The sequence below is a fragment of the Periplaneta americana genome, chromosome 8 (assembly GCF_040183065.1).
Source record: "Periplaneta americana isolate PAMFEO1 chromosome 8, P.americana_PAMFEO1_priV1, whole genome shotgun sequence".
In the NCBI taxonomy this organism is placed as follows: domain Eukaryota; kingdom Metazoa; phylum Arthropoda; class Insecta; order Blattodea; family Blattidae; genus Periplaneta; species Periplaneta americana.
Window position 1 is genome coordinate 6,752,033 of NC_091124.1, and position 21,271 is coordinate 6,773,303.

Here is a 21,271-nt window from a genome sequence, read left to right on the forward strand (position 1 = left end):
GACAACTTTTACTCAAAATGGAATACAAAGTGGAGTGACATGAAGTTTTGATTAATGATTTTCTTGAATAATTTCGAGGGAAAAATTGTTCCGGAGCCGGGTATCGAACCCGGGACCTTTGGTTTAACGTACCAACGCTCTACCACTGAGCTACTCGGGAACTCTAACCGACACCGATACCCGGCTCCGGAACAATTTTTCCCTCGAAATTATTCAAATCAACTTTACAGGGAGTTATACCTGAAATCTTGATTTGCAATGATTTTCTTTTCCCAAATAGTTCAATTCTCTTTTCAACACCGCCGTCTTATTGTAGATTGTCTTAATAAAATCACTTCTTTTGGATTCACTTCATGATAATCGAATCTGTTGACAGCAAAATGAGTGAAGGAATGGTAAGAAACAAGACATTACTTCTCCATTCCTTTACCACGGACTAAATACGTTATTGGTTATTGGTTCTGGATCTGGACCGACAGGTGGTGTTTCACTCTGAACCAAGTTTGTTGTTTCTTTTTAAGTTTTTGTGAATCTCGATAATTCTTTGCGCCTTTTCCCCTTTATACAAATTTTCTTCTTCTCTTTATCTCAACCGCGAAATAAACTTCACCTTTCCTAGTTTATTCTTGTCCCCATTTTTCATTTCTTCATGCTTTATTCTTTTATTCTCTCCTCTTCTTTTCCTCTTCCTTAGACAAGTTTCTCTTCGCTCTTGGTATTCTGCTGCAAAAATGGAGTATAAGATATTTAAGATTGGAACGTCACAGTCTTTGATTACAACAACCCAGACATATTTTTCTTAATTAGTAACTTCTAAAACGCGAGGAGTGTTATGTTATTAATGTTTTTTTTTTTGCCTTGCAAATGACCACTTCCTTGCTTTAAAATGGAAACTAGTATGATTTCAATGGTTTTTACGTTGAAAACAGTAAATATGGCTACGGGAATATAGTTACTTTGTACCAGAAAATAAGTCGACGAAATGGGTAAAAATTAGCACTTGGCAGTGTAATCAATCAATGTTACGGATTATTTCGAATAACAAAATGGCAAAAAATGAATTAACAGGTCACTTTTGTGGACTACTTCGCTTTGCAGTGTGAGGTTAGGATCCTGTATCATTCAGAGTATTAAATTGTCCTGGCCAGTTAAATCATTTTTGAAACTAACATTTACATTTAGAAATGACGACAGAAGTGATGGGATGAGCTTTACTAATTGTAACATTCGAACAATAAGCAGATATGTACTCTACAAATAAGTCTCACAGGAACAAAATCACTTCACAATCCAAAATGACACTTCTCCTTCTCCATGTGGCCGAAATTATTTAACAACTAGCGCGCCTTGTGGATTTTTTTGGAAGTTTTTGAATGTCCACAGAAGTTGGGACTGAAGTCTGTGACAGGAACTTCGGTGCAAAACTATTCTTAGTTGTAATGAATAAAAAATACTAAACGCACATTTTAAGTTGAAGAGTTTTCTGATTTGGTAGCAATTTTTATATTTAAAATACGTGAGAAAATAAAGCAGTATGAACTTCAAACTGTCCAACTCTAAGTTGTGACGTACTGTGGGCATTATTTATTATCAATTTTTATATTATTTTCAAAAAAATACTTCACTAGATAACAGTGTAAACTTTCAATTAACGTGTGAATTTAAAAAGTGACAAAATATTAAACAGTTTTTATTCTAATGCTCAGTGACATGAAATTACAGGTTTTCTGTAGAACCACCGAAATACTGAACGGACATAATGTATTGATCAAGCTACTTAGTTTAACATGTTACACAGTCGAATTAAGTGGACGTTAAAAATGATAGAAAATCGTTTTTAAGTATCTGTGCAGTGTAAAGCATTCGACTGAAAGTAGCAGTTAAATGGAAGCTTACGGAAGACATTGCAATATGAATTGTTATTTGAATGATATGTTTGGTATATGTAATTTTATATTTTTCTCCTGAATTATTACGCATATTTTCAAAATGTTGCAATTCATTACGATTAAAATATAACCATGGATAATAAAATTGTCATCAGGTGGTAAATAATAATAATAATAATAATAATAATAACAATAATAATTACTATTGTCATTATTATTATCAATAATTGTCTCATTTTTTATACTTGGTCTCATTTATTCTGACCTGCTGTTCGCATTTTATTATGCTTTTTCCATTCTTTCTGTATGTTATATATTATGTCTGATTTCTACTTACTTGTTGTTTACATTACATTATTATTATTATTATTATTATTATTATTATTATTATTATTATTATTATTATTATTATCTTATTCAGTTTTGTGTGTAAAATTGTATTATTATTATTATTATTATTATTATTATTATTATTATTATTATTATTATTATTATTAATAGATTTCACTACACACAACATAGGGGAAGCTGTTGTACCTAGGGACAGTTTTTAAATGTAATTTTTTTAAATTTTTGTATAAGCTTTTATAACTTTTTATTATTAACAACAGTATCTTTGAAGTGTAAAGTATCTTAAAAAAAAGGTTTAATTAAATAATTTTCTTAATTTTCCTAAAGTGCTACATACTGTCCCTAGGTACATTAGGGTGTTGTACCTTGAGACATAGGATGACATACCTTGGGACATGGTTCGACATAATATTAATGTAACCAGTATTTTATTAAGTTTATAATTATACAAAATACAGGCAGTTTACTTTTTTATGATTAATATTAATAATAGATTTTGCCTTTAAATTTAATGTAATAACAATAGTGATGATGTTGCTAAGTCTTAAAATAATTCTCAGTTTTCTTGACAAAAATAATATTAGGCTTTCCATTTAAATGAATTTCTTATTATCCAAGGGCGTATCCTTCAAATGACATTTTGAAAACATATTTCTTAGTGCCCCTTAATCTTGAACCTTTTCTTTGAGAAGGTGTGGAAGTTTGATCACAATATCCTCTGAAGAAAGGTCAACAATTTCTGAATGCTCATCATCTAAAAAAGATAAATTCTGTTTCACAATTTCACAAATCTTCTTACAAATTCTACCGACAAAAAAATTATAATTAGTCTCTCTTTCCTGCTACACGAATGAAAACAAAATTTTCTTCTCTTATTTCTTCTAAATTTGCTCGAGCAACCAACTCAGTGTCATTATCATAAGCACTAACACATTCCTCGGCTCATTTGCAATCTCTTCCGAATTATCTTCTGGAAACAGAACTTGTGGCTTCAACTTCTTTCGTTTTTTAATTTTATTCATCATATTTCTGTTCTCACTCAACTTAATTTTTCTTTCTTCTATGTCGGTTTTCTCTGGCGTATCTGTTAAAACGCTTGTCTTTCCCTTTTTAGGATTATGAGTTGTTATTTTCCTCGGAAGAGCATAATGGGGTTTGCTCTTGAATTTTAATTTGCTGCGTGGCATTTCCTCTGAAGCTTGAAACCCATACAAGTCATTACTAAATACTGTTTTTGATTACTCATCATAGGAGTAAGTTATTTACAAAAATATTTAAAATACAACGAGGTCCGCCTGAAGACAGTTGTCCCCAGATACACCGTCGCTAGGTACATCAGGAGCCAGTGTTCAAGACTAAGGTTAGGAAAACAAGCCAATAACCACATTGAGGTTAGGAAAACAAGCCAATAACCACATTGAGGTTAGGAAAACAAGCCAATAACCACATTGAGGTTAGGAAAACAAGCCAATAATCACACTGAGGTTAGGAAAACAAGCCAATAACCACATTGAGGTTAGGAAAACAAGCCAATAACCACATTGAGGTTAGGAAAACAAGCCAATAACCACATTGTGGTTAGGAAAACAAGCCAATAACCACATTGAGGTTAGGAAAACAAGCCAATAACCACATTGAGGTTAGGAAAACAAGCCAATAATCACACTGAGGTTAGGAAAACAAGCCAATAACCACATTGAGGTTAGGAAAACAAGCCAATAACCACATTGAGGTTAGGAAAACAAGCCAATAATCACACTGAGGTTAGGAAAACAAGCCAATAACCACATTGAGGTTAGGAAAACAAGCCAATAACCACATTGAGGTTAGGAAAACAAGCCAATAACCACATTGAGGTTAGGAAAACAAGCCAATAACCACATTGAGGTTAGGAAAACAAGCCAATAACCACATTGTGGTTAGGAAAACAAGCCAATAACCACATTGAGGTTAGGAAAACAAGCCAATAACCACATTGAGGTTAGGAAAACAAGCCAATAATCACACTGAGGTTAGGAAAACAAGCCAATAACCACATTGAGGTTAGGAAAACAAGCCAATAACCACATTGAGGTTAGGAAAACAAGCCAATAATCACACTGAGGTTAGGAAAACAAGCCAATAACCACATTGAGGTTAGGAAAACAAGCCAATAACCACATTGAGGTTAGGAAAACAAGCCAATAACCACATTGAGGTTAGGAAAACAAGCCAATAACCACATTGAGGTTAGGAAAACAAGCCAATAACCACATTGTGGTTAGGAAAACAAGCCAATAACCACATTGAGGTTAGGAAAACAAGCCAATAACCACATTGAGGTTAGGAAAACAAGCCAATGACCACATTGAGGTTAGGAAAACAAGCCAATAACCACATTGAGGTTAGGAAAACAAGCCAATAACCACATTGAGGTTAGGAAAACAAGCCAATAACCGCACTGAGGTTAGGAAAACAAGCCAATAACCACATTGAGGTTAGGAAAACAAGCCAATAACCACATTGAGGTTAGGAAAACAAGCCAATAACCATATTGAGGTTAGGAAAACAAGCCAATAACCACACTGAGGTTAGGAAAACAAGCCAATGACCACATTGAGGTTAGGAAAACAAGCCAATAACCACAAGGTTCGTAGCTAGAATAACAGGGTTTAAAAATATAGATTAAGTTTTTTAATGTATGTAAAAAGTTAATTTGAAATATTTAATTAATTTAAAAACTGCTGAGGTTTTAGGTTCAAAAACAGATTTTTTAAAAATAAAATCTCGCCAGATTGCTTCAACAAAAAGTAAATCATTCACAGAACAGCTGAATGATGAAATTGAAGTAGTCCACTGCGAAAACGAAAATTCCACCACATAACCTTGAAAATAAACCAAAGATTTTGTAGTATATCCTCCTGAGTCCTGAGAGTATAAATATCAATATCAGTGTCAGTCAGTTTTATTTTCTTAATGCTCGGCAATTTGCTAAAGCTTTGAATTCGGTGCACTTTTCCTCATAAAAGCTTGTGAATCGTGCGTGATTGTTTGTTGGAGCTGCTCCACTAAATGAAGAAAGTGTCGAAAGTTTGTAGAAATTAATCATTTGTTCGAAATTAAAAAAAAAAAAAATAGTAAGTTAGCTGTCGGTGAGAATGTGAAGCATCAGGCAACCCTGTGAAGCTTGAAGCTGGTTGGATAATGACCCAAGCCATTGATTCATGGGAAATTGGTATAATTCGATGGTGTTTGAGTAAAGGGGGTTAAGTCATTTTTTGTGCAAATGGAGTTTTGTTCCCCAGGTGAATACACAAGTTAAATTCTACGAATGCAAGTGGGTGTGCAAAAAAGAAGATAATACTAGCATTTTATGTGTTTTATTTGTATATAAAATTATTTGCAATAAATGCCCGAAATTAAATGAAAATTAATCTCAAAACTCATTTTTATGAATTGCATCCCTTTACCCAAACCCATCGAATTGTATGTAGTACGATCATACCGTGTAGATTTGAGTCTGCTGAAGATGTTCTGATTTATAAATACAAGTGCAACTGAAACGTTCAGTTTGTAGTCAGCTGTTAATTTCACAAGCTGATGGTAATCATGTTCACGAGGAGAGTCTAGTTATTTAGATCGTGCTCTAGATTGTTTTAAAGCGATAAAGTTTCCTAGCTTTTTTTACTTGACAAATACAGGGACATCATTTTATTTTTACTAACATTTCTAATATTAACCTGGCTGTACCTTTGGATCAACGATTAAGAATCGGAAACACCGTTTGCTATCCCCTTCCACGGCTGGAGTTCGATGATACTGGCGTAACATACAAACAAATCACTTTACTAGGTATAGGAGGGAAGAAAAGTAGTTCATCCATTTACGTAAACTAGGAAATATCGCGATTTTGAATTTGATAATTTTCATCAGGTTTTTGTTTAATGAAAATACAGTACAGTAGTAACAATGAGTGTTTTTACTTACGAACTGAGCTGTCCATGTGGACGTATTCATTATGCAGTGTATATTATACTGTCTACAGCACATTAGCGTACAATATAGAGAATGAAGTTAAATTGAAAAATAATCATAATATGGATATTTAAACACGTTTTTTAAAGTGGTGGCCGTTCATTTCGATACAGGCTTCAGATGTAATGTGCATATTATCGCACTATAGACTATTGTACCTAATTCCAATTACCAATTTCGTCCTTCGTACCAGTAACTCGTGTTGAAATAATTCTGTACCTACTCTATAAAAGAGACCTTACGTACTGTAAATTCAATCTTCACGTCTGCCCGATCCGAAAAGATAAAATTACTCAGACATGCTATCTACTGTCCGTCCAAGTGGTTACGTCGCAGCGTTATAGAAAGGGAGGAAATCAACGTTACAGTTAATTACTTAACGAGGCCCTTTTATTTAAGTTATTTTAAACAATTGTATTGGTATAATATTACGTAGATGTCCAATTCCTAACAGAAATTAATGTTTTCAGAAAGAGCAAAGACAGCCCAGCCACTAGCTGGCGAATAAAAGCTGGTGGGGGAAACCGGGATACGACGTAGGCAAAGGGAAAATAATGCAATATTGAAAGCTCTTTCGTCACTGGAAAACGCGAACATATTTTTGGAACGTACTGTTTACTATGACTGTAAGGCTACTGTGACTGTATATGCGATCTTGGATCTGTGTGGACGGTTGAACTTCATTAGTAGAAGGGATGGGGGTGAAGTACATTCAAAAACTCAGGTACAATAAAAATTGAAGTAAAAATAAAATGATGTCCCTGTATAACACATTTCTTAATTACACTAGTCAACAAATCAGGCATCTTTTTCATAACATGAACGAAATAGAGTGACTATCTAAGCCGCACTTGCAATGAAAAGCTCGTAATTACGACGCGTTTTTTTTTTGCTGATTTGCATATTAAACGTTATATTTCTCATTTCTTGTGTGTAAATTCCCAAAGGCAACCACGTAATGATGAAAATTGTGAAATTAATATCAAACCATACATTAAAAACTTCTAAGACTCAAATGAAATTAACTTAAATCCTCTACATGCTTAATAATAATAATAATAATAATAATAATAATAATAATAATAATAATAATAATAATAATAAAACAAAACAAAACAAAACAAAAAATGCCCTTATTTTTCCGTCACGAGAACTGGAATCTTCCGTTTTTTAAAAGAGCTTAATCGCCCATCATCGCTGGTTCTCGTCTTCCTTATACCGTAGCTCCATTTAGTGATATTTTGGTGAGATTGCTCCCCTGCTCATCACTTGCAGCTGCGCGGAGTGGATCGTCAGCGACAGCATTGTCACGATTTGAGCACGCGTGCTGGAGGAAGGGAGTTTGAGTTGTGCCGATCATACTGGTTCCCTGATTGAGGCGGCTGTCTAAGTGAATTCTCTCTCTATTGCAGGAATTAACAAAACTTAATGTGATAATAATTATATTGATTTGCAGAATACAATCTTCCTGTTTCTTATAGTATTATAAACAATTACTCGTATTGAAATACAATATTATAAATTATGTTAATGTAAGCCTGATAATAAAAAATGGGTATTTCTACTTAAGAGCTGTACCAAAGCAGGCATCATTTTTTCTTTAATAATTTTATTGCATACTACGAACAGTATACGAGTAGACCAGCGGTCATCAGCACAGTGCACCCTCGGACTAGCGTCCCTTACCCGCGAATAAGAGATGCACTGGCATGCATCCGTGGCTGCTGGCGGGTATGCTTTGTGCCCTCCCTTCTGTACGACGGAGCACATTCCGAGACACTTCTTACTCTTTACCCATTTCAGCGAGTGCTGACGACCACTGGTGTAGACGTAGGTACTAAGCACCCAATACTCTTCCCACAGAATAACCTAGAACTGAATGGATGTATACACGTCAAACGTCACAAGCGAGCGGGTTAATCATTTAAATGTAAAGCACGATTATTAATTACGTCGAAATATGACCTCCTTGGACACTCTCTGACTCCACTGCTTTCTTCCTGCTGCGGTCAAGGCCTCCGAAATACGCACTGTCTAGAAATTTGCACCAGCAATGAACGAAGATCCATTAAGTTATAGTCCCGTCGCTCTAATTTCCGGCAGCCAATCGCGTTGCAGGTCGGGTACATTTAAACGTGTGCGTCTTGTGATTCGCTGATGATGTTATTCATTTCTTAAGGCTCGATAAATACTTAATATAATCGCCCGACATTTTGGCTCTTTAGTTGGCATTCGCAGAAAGCACATGGAGACGTTATTTGCCGCTCAATTATTTTCTGAATTACAGTGCGTTTGATTTATTATAATAGGAGCTACGACATGATAATGTTTAACGGTGTGGCAAATAGATTCCTCGTATGGTAGCTCGGCAACGAAAGAACAAAAATGGCGAACGATACTACCTACTTAGACTTTATAGAGCCTTCACTTCCTAAGACGTAAGCAAAGAGGAGGAGTCGCTCCGGGAATAACAGCGTCGCGACTATAGTTGTATCACTGTTTAGAACAGCAGTCCGCGGACCCCTTCCAACTATCGAAAGCGACTCGCGCCTCAGACGGGATGTTTCTTGCCTCACGTAGTAGCCCCCATTGATGTACTAGCCCATTCAAAGCACGTTGTAATGCACGTCGCACTTGTGAAATTGGCTACCAGTTTATTTCTCTCTTCTCCTGAATAAAATTTGTAAGTTCATTCATAGTGGGGCTTGTAATGGCGCTTAATAGTGTTTTTGGTTGTTGTTGCAGACTATTCTTTTTTACGAATGAAGCACTGATCATCGTTTCCTTGTCCTTGGCAGAGAAACATACAGTGAGTGTAAAAAAGTATTGATACACCTCGTTTGTTGATATAATTCGCAAACACAACTCGTTTTATTTCATTGCATTTAAGAAAAATTAAACAAATTCACGGTACCAAAATCCAAGTACTTACAGATGAAACCAATTTCCAAGTACTTACTAATGAATGCAGATCCCTTTTAATTGTAAAAGAAGTTCTTACGTTGAATGAAACCAAATTCCAAGTAGTTACGGATGAAACCAATTTTCAAGTGCTTACGAATGAATGCAGATCCCTTTTAATTGTAAAAGAAGTTCTTACGTTGAATGGAACCAATTTCCAAGTACTTACGAATGAATGCAGATCCCTTTTAATTGTAAAAGAAGTTCTTACGTTGAATGAAACCAAATTCCAAGTAGTTACGGATGAAACCAATTTCCAAGTACTTACGAATGAATGCAGATCCCTTTTAATTGTAAAAGAAGTTCTTACGTTGAATGAAACCAAATTCCAAGTAGTTACGGATGAAACCAATTTCCAAGTACTTACGAATGAATGCAGATCCCTTTTAATTGTAAAAGAAGTTCTTACGTTGAATGAAACCAAATTCCAAGTAGTTACGGATGAAACCAATTTCCAAGTACTTACGAATGAATGCAGATCCCTTTTAATTGTAAAAGAAGTTCTTACGTTGAATGGAACCAATTTCCAAGTACTTACGAATGAATGCAGATCCCTTTTAATTGTAAAAGAAGTTCTTACGTTGAATGAAACCAAATTCCAAGTAGTTACGGATGAAACCAATTTCCAAGTACTTACGAATGAATGCAGATCCCTTTTAATTGTAAAAGAAGTTCTTACGTTGAATGAAACCAAATTCCAAGTAGTTACGGATGAAACCAATTTCCAAGTACTTACGAATGAATGCAGATCCCTTTTAATTGTAAAAGAAGTTCTTACGTTTAATGAAACCAATTTCCGATTCAGATCGTTTTCAATTGTAACAGAAATTCTTTCTTCCCCTGACGTTGAATGAAACCAAATTACAAGTATGTACTTACGAATGACTTCAGATCCTTTTTAATTCTAACATAAGTTCTTTCTCCCCCTGACATTGAATGAAACTAAAGTTCAAGTACTTACGAATTAATTGTGACAAGTTTTTTCCTCCTCTCACATTGAATGAAACGAAATTTCAAGTACTTACGAATGAATTCAGATCCTTTTTTAATTGTAACAGCAGTTATTTCCTCCTCTCACATTGAATGAAAACAAAATTTCAAGCACTTACGAATGAATTCAGATCCTTTTGAATTGTAACAGCAGTTATTTCCTTCTCTCACATTGAATCAAAACAAAATTTCAAGCACTTACGAATGAATTCAGATCCTTTTGAATTGTAACAGCAGTTATTTCCTCGTCTTGTGCATCGTGACGTTGGTCCTTGGTTTTCGAGAACTTGAGGCTGCTTCGTTATTTGCGTCAATATTCTTTCAGCATAAGATTTTTTAACACCAAAACTAAACAAAGCTCCTTTTCTCTTACTCAAATTAAAATGCATCAATCATGACACTCGGGTTTCGAAGCGCGGTCTGCTACACATTGCAATGTGATCCATTGTATTATGACGAACGGATAGAAAATACCTTCTTATTCCGATGGAAAAGTGTTGTTTACACTTTCATCATAATTGGTCGCCCACATTTGCAACACACGTTATAATTTTGAGTCCACACCTGTGGAGTAACGGTCAGCGCGTCTGCCCGCGAAAGTAGGTGGCCCGGGTTCGATTCCCGGTCGGGGCAAGTTTCCTGGTTGAGGTTTTTCCGGGGTTTTACCTCAACCCAATATGAGCAAATGCTGGGTAACTTTCGGTGCTGGACCCCGGACTCATTTCACCGGAATTATCACCTTCATCTCATACATTCAATAGCCAAAGATGTTGATAAAGCGTCGTAAAATAACATACTAAAAAAATATAATTTTGAGCAGTGAACGCGCTGTCGTTGCCGCCCGGCCCTCTTCCGCAGGCTGTCGCACTGTCAAGTCATTGTAGACTACATTCTGAAGTACAATTTGTAACAACTCACTAAGTCAAAATTAAGCTTGCAATTTTCAACAAATATTCCAAATACAAAACTTTGGGTTTCCCCAAACCATAATCTCATTATCCCACAATATTCACACTCTGACTTTGCGAATTTTTCCACCAAGCCCTCAAAATTGTAAGTGGTTTCCATCTGGGATATTATTAAATGTCTAAATTTGTATTTATTAATTAATATTCCCTTAATATAAAATTCACTTAGTTTATTTAAAATTACAAATTTAATTAAAAGAAAACACGGGCGGCGAATGAGGAACACGTTCGTATCCTGCCTGAGTCCACATGTCCGAGTATGGAACTAACAGGCGCGCTTTGAAATCCTCCACCAGTTCGAAGCAAATGCTGTCAAATTTTCGGCGTTTCACTCTATCATTATTAATTTCATCTGTCATCAGTCAACGGTTTCAGGTCGATATAGAATGCAGCAGGATGTAATACCGTCGACTTGCATAGAGATGACGTCATCGTCCAAACTGAGTGGCGTCAAATGTGAATCACTTGTAGCTTTGCGGAGGGGCAGTAAGACGTTGTTGTTTAGTCAACTGTCCGAAGACAGATCTGAACCTCACAAGTAATACCAACAAGGCACCACTTATGAGGAAACTAGGCCAGGAGATAGTGGGATAGGGTGGCCGGTTCCTTTCCCCGCAGTAAGACGAATGTTAGGTAATTTCTGTTGCACCTCGCTGTTATACAGCTTCGTTAAGTAACGGATTAAGATGCTCGCATGAGGGATTTTGCGGCACTTAAATCACTGTAATATAATATTCTGGCTTGGACCTTCTTTATTGTTGTTGGCGGGTAGTAAACAAACCTCAATATATATTATTTTAATGTACCGAAGTACATATATTTCCATGCAGATATTCTGCGTCATCATACGATGAAAGAGTAATCGAACGGAGAAAAATTCTCTCCGGCGCCGAGATTTGAACCCGGGTTTTCAGCTCTACGTGCTGATGCTTTAACCACTAAGCCACACCGGATACCCACCCCGGCGCCGGACAGAATTGTCTCAGATTAAGTTCCAACTCTTGGGTTCCCTCTAGTGGCCGCCCTCTGCACTACGTCATAGATGTCTATGAACGAAGGACCAAAGTCCACACATGTGCTGAGGTGCACTCGTTATGAGTGACTAGTTGGCCGGGATCCGACGGAATAAGCGACGACATAACCACTTGGACGGACAGTAGATAGCATGTCTGAGTAATTTTATCTGTGAGGGTCAGGCAGAAGTGAAGATTGAATTTACAGTACGTAAGGTACTCTTTTATAGAGTAGGTACAGAATTATTTCAACATGAGTTACTAAGTATGAAGGACGAAACTGGTAATTGGAATTACATGAAATAGTCTATAGTGCGATAATAGGCACAAAAGAACTGAAGTCTGTATCGAAATGAACGGCCACCAGTTTAAAAAATGTGTTTAAATATCCATATTATGATTATTTTTCATTTTAACTTCATTCTCTATATCGTACGCTAATGTGCTGTAGACAGTATAATGTACACTGCATAATGAATACGTCCACATGGATAACTCAGGTCATGAGTAAAAACACTCATTGTTAATACTGTACTGTATTTTGATTAAACAAAAACCTAATGAAAATTATCAAACTCAAAATCGCGATATCTCCTAGTTTACGTAAATGGATGAGCTACTTTTCTTCCCTCCTATACCTAGTAAAGTGATTTGTTTTTATTTTACGCCAGTATCATCGAACTCCAGTCGTGGAAGGAGGTAGCAAACGGTGTTTCCGGGTCTCAACCGTTAATCCAAAGGTATAGCCAGGCTAATATTAAAAATGTTAGTAAAAATAAAATGATGTCCCTGTATTTACGTGTTAAACTTTGAAGGGGCTGTTTAGACCCGAGGAACCCGCCGCACAGTAGCAATGGGCTGCGACCCAAGACTTCGCTGTCGTCCCCGGAAGGTCCCGGTTGCCGGCTACTGGTCGTTCACCTGCTCCGCCGCGGCATTCTTGCCATGTGGATTTCCTACCGAATCGAGGTCATCCGCAGGATTTCGGTGTCCGTCGCGCTACATTTGGATTAGTGCAAGGTCGTGACACGAAACTTAATTAAGAACTCTCTCAAACCTAAAATACTTGTCCGAATTAGTTTTTGCATCGGAGGTATAATTCTTCAGCCAATTAATAATGTTAAGATATGTTATACTGTTTCATTCGTCAGTTATGCTTGTATTGTGAAAGAGGTCCATATCGTGAGGACACGTTGGTGATACCTGTTGAACCCATTTCGTCTTCAGCACCATTTTTGTTTGGTTATGCCGGTGGTTCGCGGACCCCTGAAAGTTCATACTTCATTTTGATGGGCCCCCTGAAATGTTTTGCATGAATTAGGCCGATAAACATGCAGTACTCATTAAATATTTGTATAATGTAGTGAATTAAGCATCCCTAATAAATTCATAGTGATATTAAATTTTTGTATTAGCTTGTGAATGTAACTTTGAAAATTCATAAATACAAAGATATGAAGAGTCCACTGCAAGAGTGTTGGATGTCATTTGGAATACATTTTGCAGGAGAAGCAATTGAAAGTTTGAAATGCTTAGCGCTCAAAGCTTAACTGTGATTTTCCGATCATTACTGGACAATGACTATCAGTGTTAATGCCATATAACTCTGTATGTACATTCTATATGTCTTAAGCTATGCATTGACAGTCTTGGTTCATTTTCGACAAGAAAGTGACATCCATCATTCTTGCAGTGGACTCTTCATATGTTACGTTTTATTACGTTTTTCTGAAAAAAAAAAAAATCTTAGACTTACCGTAAGGTTGTTAATGCGAAGGTTGACATTGGCTTTTGCAGATGTCAGTTTTGAGAAAAGTCGAATGATTAGCTGAATTAAATTTACTCCAAGAAGACCAGAGCTTAACATGACAAGTATGTTGATGTAAATAACATGGAAGTGTTGTACTAGAGGTCGTTGTAGGAAACACGATTATTAAGCTCAAGTCAGAAGATATCGTGACAGCTTGGACAGACAAACGATTTCTTGCCATCAAGAAGGGAGGTTTCACTCACAAGCAAACATTCTGATGGGAGCAGATAAAAAAAGTTATTTTATTTCTTTCACCGTGTTAATAATGTTAAAAGAAGTGCTTATATAAATTTTGGCCACTCGACCGCAATTACGAGGGCCGTAAAAATAAGTTCGCCTGAGAATGTTAACAGAAAAAAACCATAGTTTCATTGCAAACATTTATTGGAACAGACAGCAATTATTTTTATTTTATTTATTTATTTAATAATAACATATACATAAAAACGTTACATTAAAATACCCCGAAAGAGCAAAGCTCATGTTCGGGGACAGTTCCGTTACATAGATATACATACTTTGTAGACAAAATACTTAAGAAAAAAGCTCACATAAAGATGATAATAAAATTATTAAATAATAATACTAGTAATAACTGAGTGAAAAAAGAGACGATGTTTAGATTGATGGATTAATATTAAATTATTATTAGTAGTATAATTAGTACAGGTCATGTTGATATAGTAACCAAGATAAAATAGAAAAATACACTTAGGATAGAAATAAACTTGTTTTACAATACATGGTACATAATATATATACAGGCAAGTCTGTCATATAAATTTTTTAATTCTGGATCTGAAAATTTCATTGCTTAAAGTAGTCAATTCTGGATGAAATTTTATTATCGAATTATATTGCCGTGGTCCATAATTTGTACTGTGTAGTAAAGCAGCAGATGTGAAATATTTAGGTTCAACTAATTTAAGAATTTCATTTCGTCTTGTATTATGAGCATGTGGCTCATAATAATTGTTGTGCTATTTTTCAACATATTCCCTACATTTATCATACTACTTGGTTCAAAAAGTTCCCGGAATTTTACTACCATTTTTCGTATTAATATATAACAAGGGATGTTATACATTTGTTTTGTTGGTAACATTCATGATGTCATTTCCTTAAAGTTTGTTGATAATGGCGATTGTTGGTTTTGAGTTGTAGGCAATTGTTTATCATAGTGTTTTGTTTGTTCGTCGCATTTTGTAATTAATGTCCACAGAGCAACGTACAAACACAAAACTCCTGCAGAGACATTAAGATTACACATTGTTCTTCACAAGCATCTCAACATGCATTACGTGTCTCAGAAGTTAGTTCCGAAAATGTTGTCGGCAGAACAGAAAGAAACAAGAATGACTCTTGCTGGGGACATGATCAGTATGGCTGATGAAGATGGTGATTTCTTAAACAAAATTATTGCTGGTGATGAAACTTGGTGCTACTTGTACGACCCAGTCCCTAAACGACAGTCATCTGAGTGGAAATCGAAAACATCTCCTCGGAAGCAAAAATTTCCTAGGGACACTTCCAAAGGCAAAGTTATGTTGGAAGTTTTCTTCGACTCTCAGGGTCTCATCCAACATGAGTTCATTCCAGAAGGTCGTACTGTAACGAAAGAATTGTACGTAGAAATCCTCCGTCGCCTCCGGGACGCAGTGAGAAGGAAACGTCCAGAAAAGTGGGTAGAAAACAACTGGTTCCTTATGCATGACAATGCACCTGCTCATCGCGCAATTATTGTAAAGAATTTTCTTGCCGGGCACAACATAACTGCTTTGGATCACCCACCATACTCTCCTGATCTCTCACCACCTGATTACTTTCTGTTTCCCCGTCTGAAAAGTCATCTGAAAGGACGGAGATTCAATGCTGAAGAGGTTATCGCAAACGCGACGAGAGCACTAAGACGGGTTTCACAAAATGGCTTCCAGGCCTGCTTCCAGGAACTCTACACGCGTTGGCAAAAGTGTGTTGTTGCGGAAGGCAACTATTTTGAAGGGAATGCTGTAGAATAGTGTTTAAGGTACGTTGTTTCTACGATACTAGCAAATTCCGAGAACTTTTTGAACCTAGTATGTATAATGGGATCGACAGAGAGGTGCAGACGGCTGTCAAACGCTGGTTCCGATCCCAGGAGGCTGACTTCTACGATTCAAGGTTACAAAAACTAGCTATTCTAAAATACAACACACTCTAAATTTACTGTCGAAGTTTCCTTAACACGTCACCATAATGAAATGAAATATTCTGACCCCATGGTATGACAAATAGCGCAACAATTGCTGTATCTCTTTCATGTAATTGTGCTTTTCTTTTTCTATAAACGGCCCCACTTTTTAGACGGCGATGAACGAAAAACGTACCACACGAGCTACATTTGTCGCAGGTTTTCTCATATATAGTTTGTATATGTCATCGCTAGAGCTAAGAAAATTGTATGCCGTAACATTGCGCCTCTGACTTTAGGTACCAGTACGTACTTGCGTTGGGGTGAGGATTTCAGTGTGTTTCGTTCAGCAGGGAACTTTAGTTGATCGGTTACATTACGACCGAATACTGCTATTCTAACAGACAACATTCAGCGTCTTGTAAAGAAGAATAATAGCAAGATGCCAAGGACGAAATTTGTGACTTAATTTCAAATGAGGAAATTTGTAATAATGATACTTATTTTGAAATAAATAATGCTTGTGTAAAATATTTCGAATATGTTATTGTTTCTGCACAAGTGGAACGAAGTTTCTCTAGACATAAGGCTGTGGTAATCATTCTCCTTTGAATATTTGAAAATGTGGTTTGTTATTCACTGCAGCAATATATGAAATGAAAACTTACGTGAAACAGAAACGTAATACACTGTCATATTAACACAGTGAAATAATAAGACTGATACTTGACAATGTCTGTGGAGTAACGGTTAGCACGTCTGGCCGCGAAACCAGGTGGCCCGGGTTCGATTCCCGGTCGGGGCAAGTTACCTGGTTGAGGTTTTTTCCGGGGTTTTCCCTCAACCCAATATGAGCAAATGCTGGGTAACTTTCGGTGCTGGACCCCGGGCTCATTTCACCGGCATTATCACCTTCATCTCATTCAGACGCTAAATAACCTAAGCTGTTGATAAAGCGTCGTAAAATAACCTAACCTACTTGACAATGTCATATTAGGTGTATTTTCTACAGACGGAAAGTAACATGCTGTGACGAAACTGAATACGAGTAGTTGGAACACGAAACAGGACAAGATGTAGCAAACAAGATGAAAAAATAACTATGATTTGTTATTTCACTCTTTTTAAAGCCTTCATCCATGTGTCCTTTATATGACATAATATGCTTTTCCCTTTATATCTCATTCCTAAAAAATTAAAGCATGGCCATTCATTTTACATGGTTGTTTGCACTTCTATTACAATTTTTTTTTGCATGATATTTTATTCTTTATTTAGTATCAGTTAGGAGATAAAAGTCTTTTGACTTGTATATTCTTTGACTCTCTCAATTTAAAATGATGGGAAATTATTATAATGACGGATTTATAACAATACGGTGCCAATAAATATGACATATTTTGTTACTAACAATACGGTGCCAATAAATATGTCATATTTTGTTACTAACAATACGGTGCCAATAAATATGACATATTTTGTTACTAACAATACGGTGCCAATAAATATGACAAATTTTGTTACTAACAATACGGTGCCAATAAATATGACATATTTTGTTACTAACAATACGGTGCCAATAAATATGACAAATTTTGTTACTAACAATACGGTGCCAATAAATATGACATTTTGTTACTAACAATACGGTGCCAATAAATATGACATTTTGTTACTAACAATACGGTGCCAATAAATATGACATTTTGTTACTAACAATACGGCGCCAATAAATATGACATATTTTGTTACTAACAATACGATGTCAATAAATATGACATATTTTGTTACTAACAATACGGTGCCAATAAATGACATATTTTGTTACTAACAATACGGTGCCAATAAATATGACATATTTTGTTACTAAAAATACGGTGCCAATAAATACGACATATTTTGTTACTAACAATACGGTGTCAATAAATATGACATATTTTGTTACTAACAATACGGTGTCAATAAATATGACATATTTTGTTACTAACAATATGGTGCCAATAAATATGACATATTTTGTTACTAACAATACGGTGCCAATAAATATGACATATTTTGTTACTAACAATACGATGTCAATAAATATGACATATTTTGTTACTAACAATACGGTGCCAATAAATATGACATTTTGTTACTAACAATGCGGTGCCAATAAATATGACATATTTTGTTACTAACAATACGGTGCCAATAAATATGACATATTTTGTTAGTAACAATACGGTGCCAATAAATATGACATATTTTGTTACTAACAATACGGTGCCAATAAATATAACATATTTTGTTACTAACAATACGGTGCCAATAAATATGGCATATTTTGTTACTAACAATACGGTGTCAATAAATATGACATATTTTGTTACTAACAATACGGTGCCAATAAATATGACATATTTTGTTACTAACAATACGGTGCCAATAAATATGACATATTTTGTTAGTAACAATACGGTGCCAATAAATATGACATATTTTGTTACTAACAATGCGGTGCCAATAAATATGACATATTTTGTTACTAACAATGCGGTGCCAATAAATATGACATATTTTGTTACTAACAATGCGGTGCCAATAAATATGACATATTTTGTTACTAACAATGCGGTGCCAATAAATATGACATATTTTGTTACTAACAATACGGTGCCAATAAATATGACATATTTTGTTACTAACAATACGGTGCCAATAAATATGACATATTTTGTTACTAACAATACGATGTCAATAAATATGACATATTTTGTTACTAACAATACGGTGCCAATAAATGACATATTTTGTTACTAACAATACGGTGCCAATAAATATGACATATTTTGTTACTAACAATACGGTGCCAATAAATATGACATATTCTGTTACTAACAATGCGGTGCCAATAAATATGACATATTTTGTTACTAACAATGCGGTGCCAATAAATATGACATATTTTGTTACTAACAATGCGGTGCCAATAAATATGACATATTTTGTTACTAACAATACGGTGCCAATAAATATGACATATTTTGTTACTAACAATACGGTGCCAATAAATACGACATATTTTGTTACTAACAGTACGGTGCCAATAAATATGACATATTTTGTTACTAGCAATACGGTGCCAATAAATGACATATTTTGTTACTAACAATACGGTGCCAATAAATATGGCATATTTTGTTACTAACAATACGGTGCCAATAAATACGACATATTTTGTTACTAACAATGCGGTGCCAATAAATATGACATATTTTGTTACTAACAATACGGTGCCAATAAATGACATATTTTGTTACTAACAATACGGTGCCAATAAATGACATATTTTGTTACTAACAATACGATGTCAATAAATATGACATATTTTGTTACTAACAATACGGTGCCAATAAATATTGCTTCGCTTATGTATAGTCGAGGCCAAGTTGCCCCATGTTTTAACTCTCTTCAAAATATCTTTCTTTTAAAGTACATACATTTTTCTTCTTTCAGTTTCGACCTAAATAATTCTTCAGTAATAAAATGTATACAAAAGCGTTCTAGCAAACCCTTCACAGCGATTATGTTTGGTAAAAAACGTACCTCACAAACCAATATTGTTTATAAATATTGTGTTATAAATATATTTCCACTTTGAGTTATATTTTGGGATATAAGGATCAAGTTTAATTTGTCGCAACATCCAATAAGCATTCTGCAAAACCAAGAAAAAGGGAACTTTTATAATAGATATGTTTACTTGTACTGTTTTCAAAATATCGTTCTTTGAGAGTACACATTTTTTCCTTTCATTTTCGACCAATGGTGCTCTTCAATAATAAAATCTATACGCATTCAGTAAACCCTTCACAGCGACTTCATTTGGTTAAAAAAAAAAAAAAAAAAAAAAAAAAAAAAAAAAAAAAAAAAAAAAAACAACCTCTTTTACAAGACAGATCTCTCAAATATGTTACAAACACATTTCCTTTTTGAGTTGTGTTTTAGGGAATAAGGGACATGTCTAATCTTTGTAATGACCTTTCTAAAGAACCACGAGAAATTAGGTCTTCATACAGCCTTTCAGCAAACCCTTCACCCACACCGTACTTTCGATTGCTACTGATGAACAATATTGCCTGTTGAAAAACCGACACAGGAATAAAAGTTTCCTTTATGGCACTGCTATAAATTTTCTTCTCATGCGCATTATCATTGTGTGTGACCGTAATTATGTACAAGATATGTCATGAAAATGGAAGTAGTGTTAAGGAGAGAGAAAATCTTTTAAAGAGTAGCTGAGTGCTGCAAATCGCAAAAGAACTAGCTACAAATGTCGCTAGCGTGGCATGTATTGTGGCCACACGTAGCTACATTTAACACAGAAACTGAGCAGTAATTGTAGCGCCGTGTGGCCACCCATTTTGCGACAATTACGGCAGCTACAGCTCGTCTGGCCGTAGATGCATAGGAGAAAAACCATTAACAATAGTAAATTGCTTAAAATTTTAACAGTGCATATTTGGTTATTTTTAATGCATATATCCCGGTTCCTAAGTGCATACGTGCATGCATATTTTGCCTTTTTCTATGCATATGAATCCGCCCCCTAGTTATGATAGCTCGAAAATGGACTCGTTTGTGAAATGTTTGAAAATCTGTTATTATTTCAATACTAGCAGTCCCCGTGCGCTCTGCTGCACTTGTTAGAAATAAATATAAAGTAATTACATAATTAAAATAGGACGTTTGATCCAGGGAACATTCGTGTTTGATAGAAGGATAAATCGTTTAATTACTTAATTTAAATTGTATTTAAATAATTAAAATGCGGTCATTTTGGTCCAGAGAGCAATCATTTAGTGCAATGACAATTCCTTTAACATGTTTCTTAATGTTATTACATGCAACCATAGTTTAATGAAGATTGACATATCATTTAGTTTTAATGTGTATACTTTATATTACTTGCTATATGTTTCAGAAGTTACTGTAATAACATTGCAGAATTATGTCCATCTAGAGAAACTACACTTTCCAATGGTGAAATAATAATTAAACAATTAAGTAGCTTCCGATATTACTTCATACAAACACAGAAACATTCTCTTAGGCTGTGTTTA

General features: G+C 35.2%; 1 protein-coding gene across 1 annotated transcript in view; it reads left to right on the top strand.

Annotated features, from left to right (window-relative positions):
• LOC138704435 (WD repeat-containing protein 47) overlaps positions 1-21,271 on the top strand; it is a 193,905-nt gene that overhangs the window by 871 nt on the left and 171,763 nt on the right. The window lies entirely within an intron of this gene.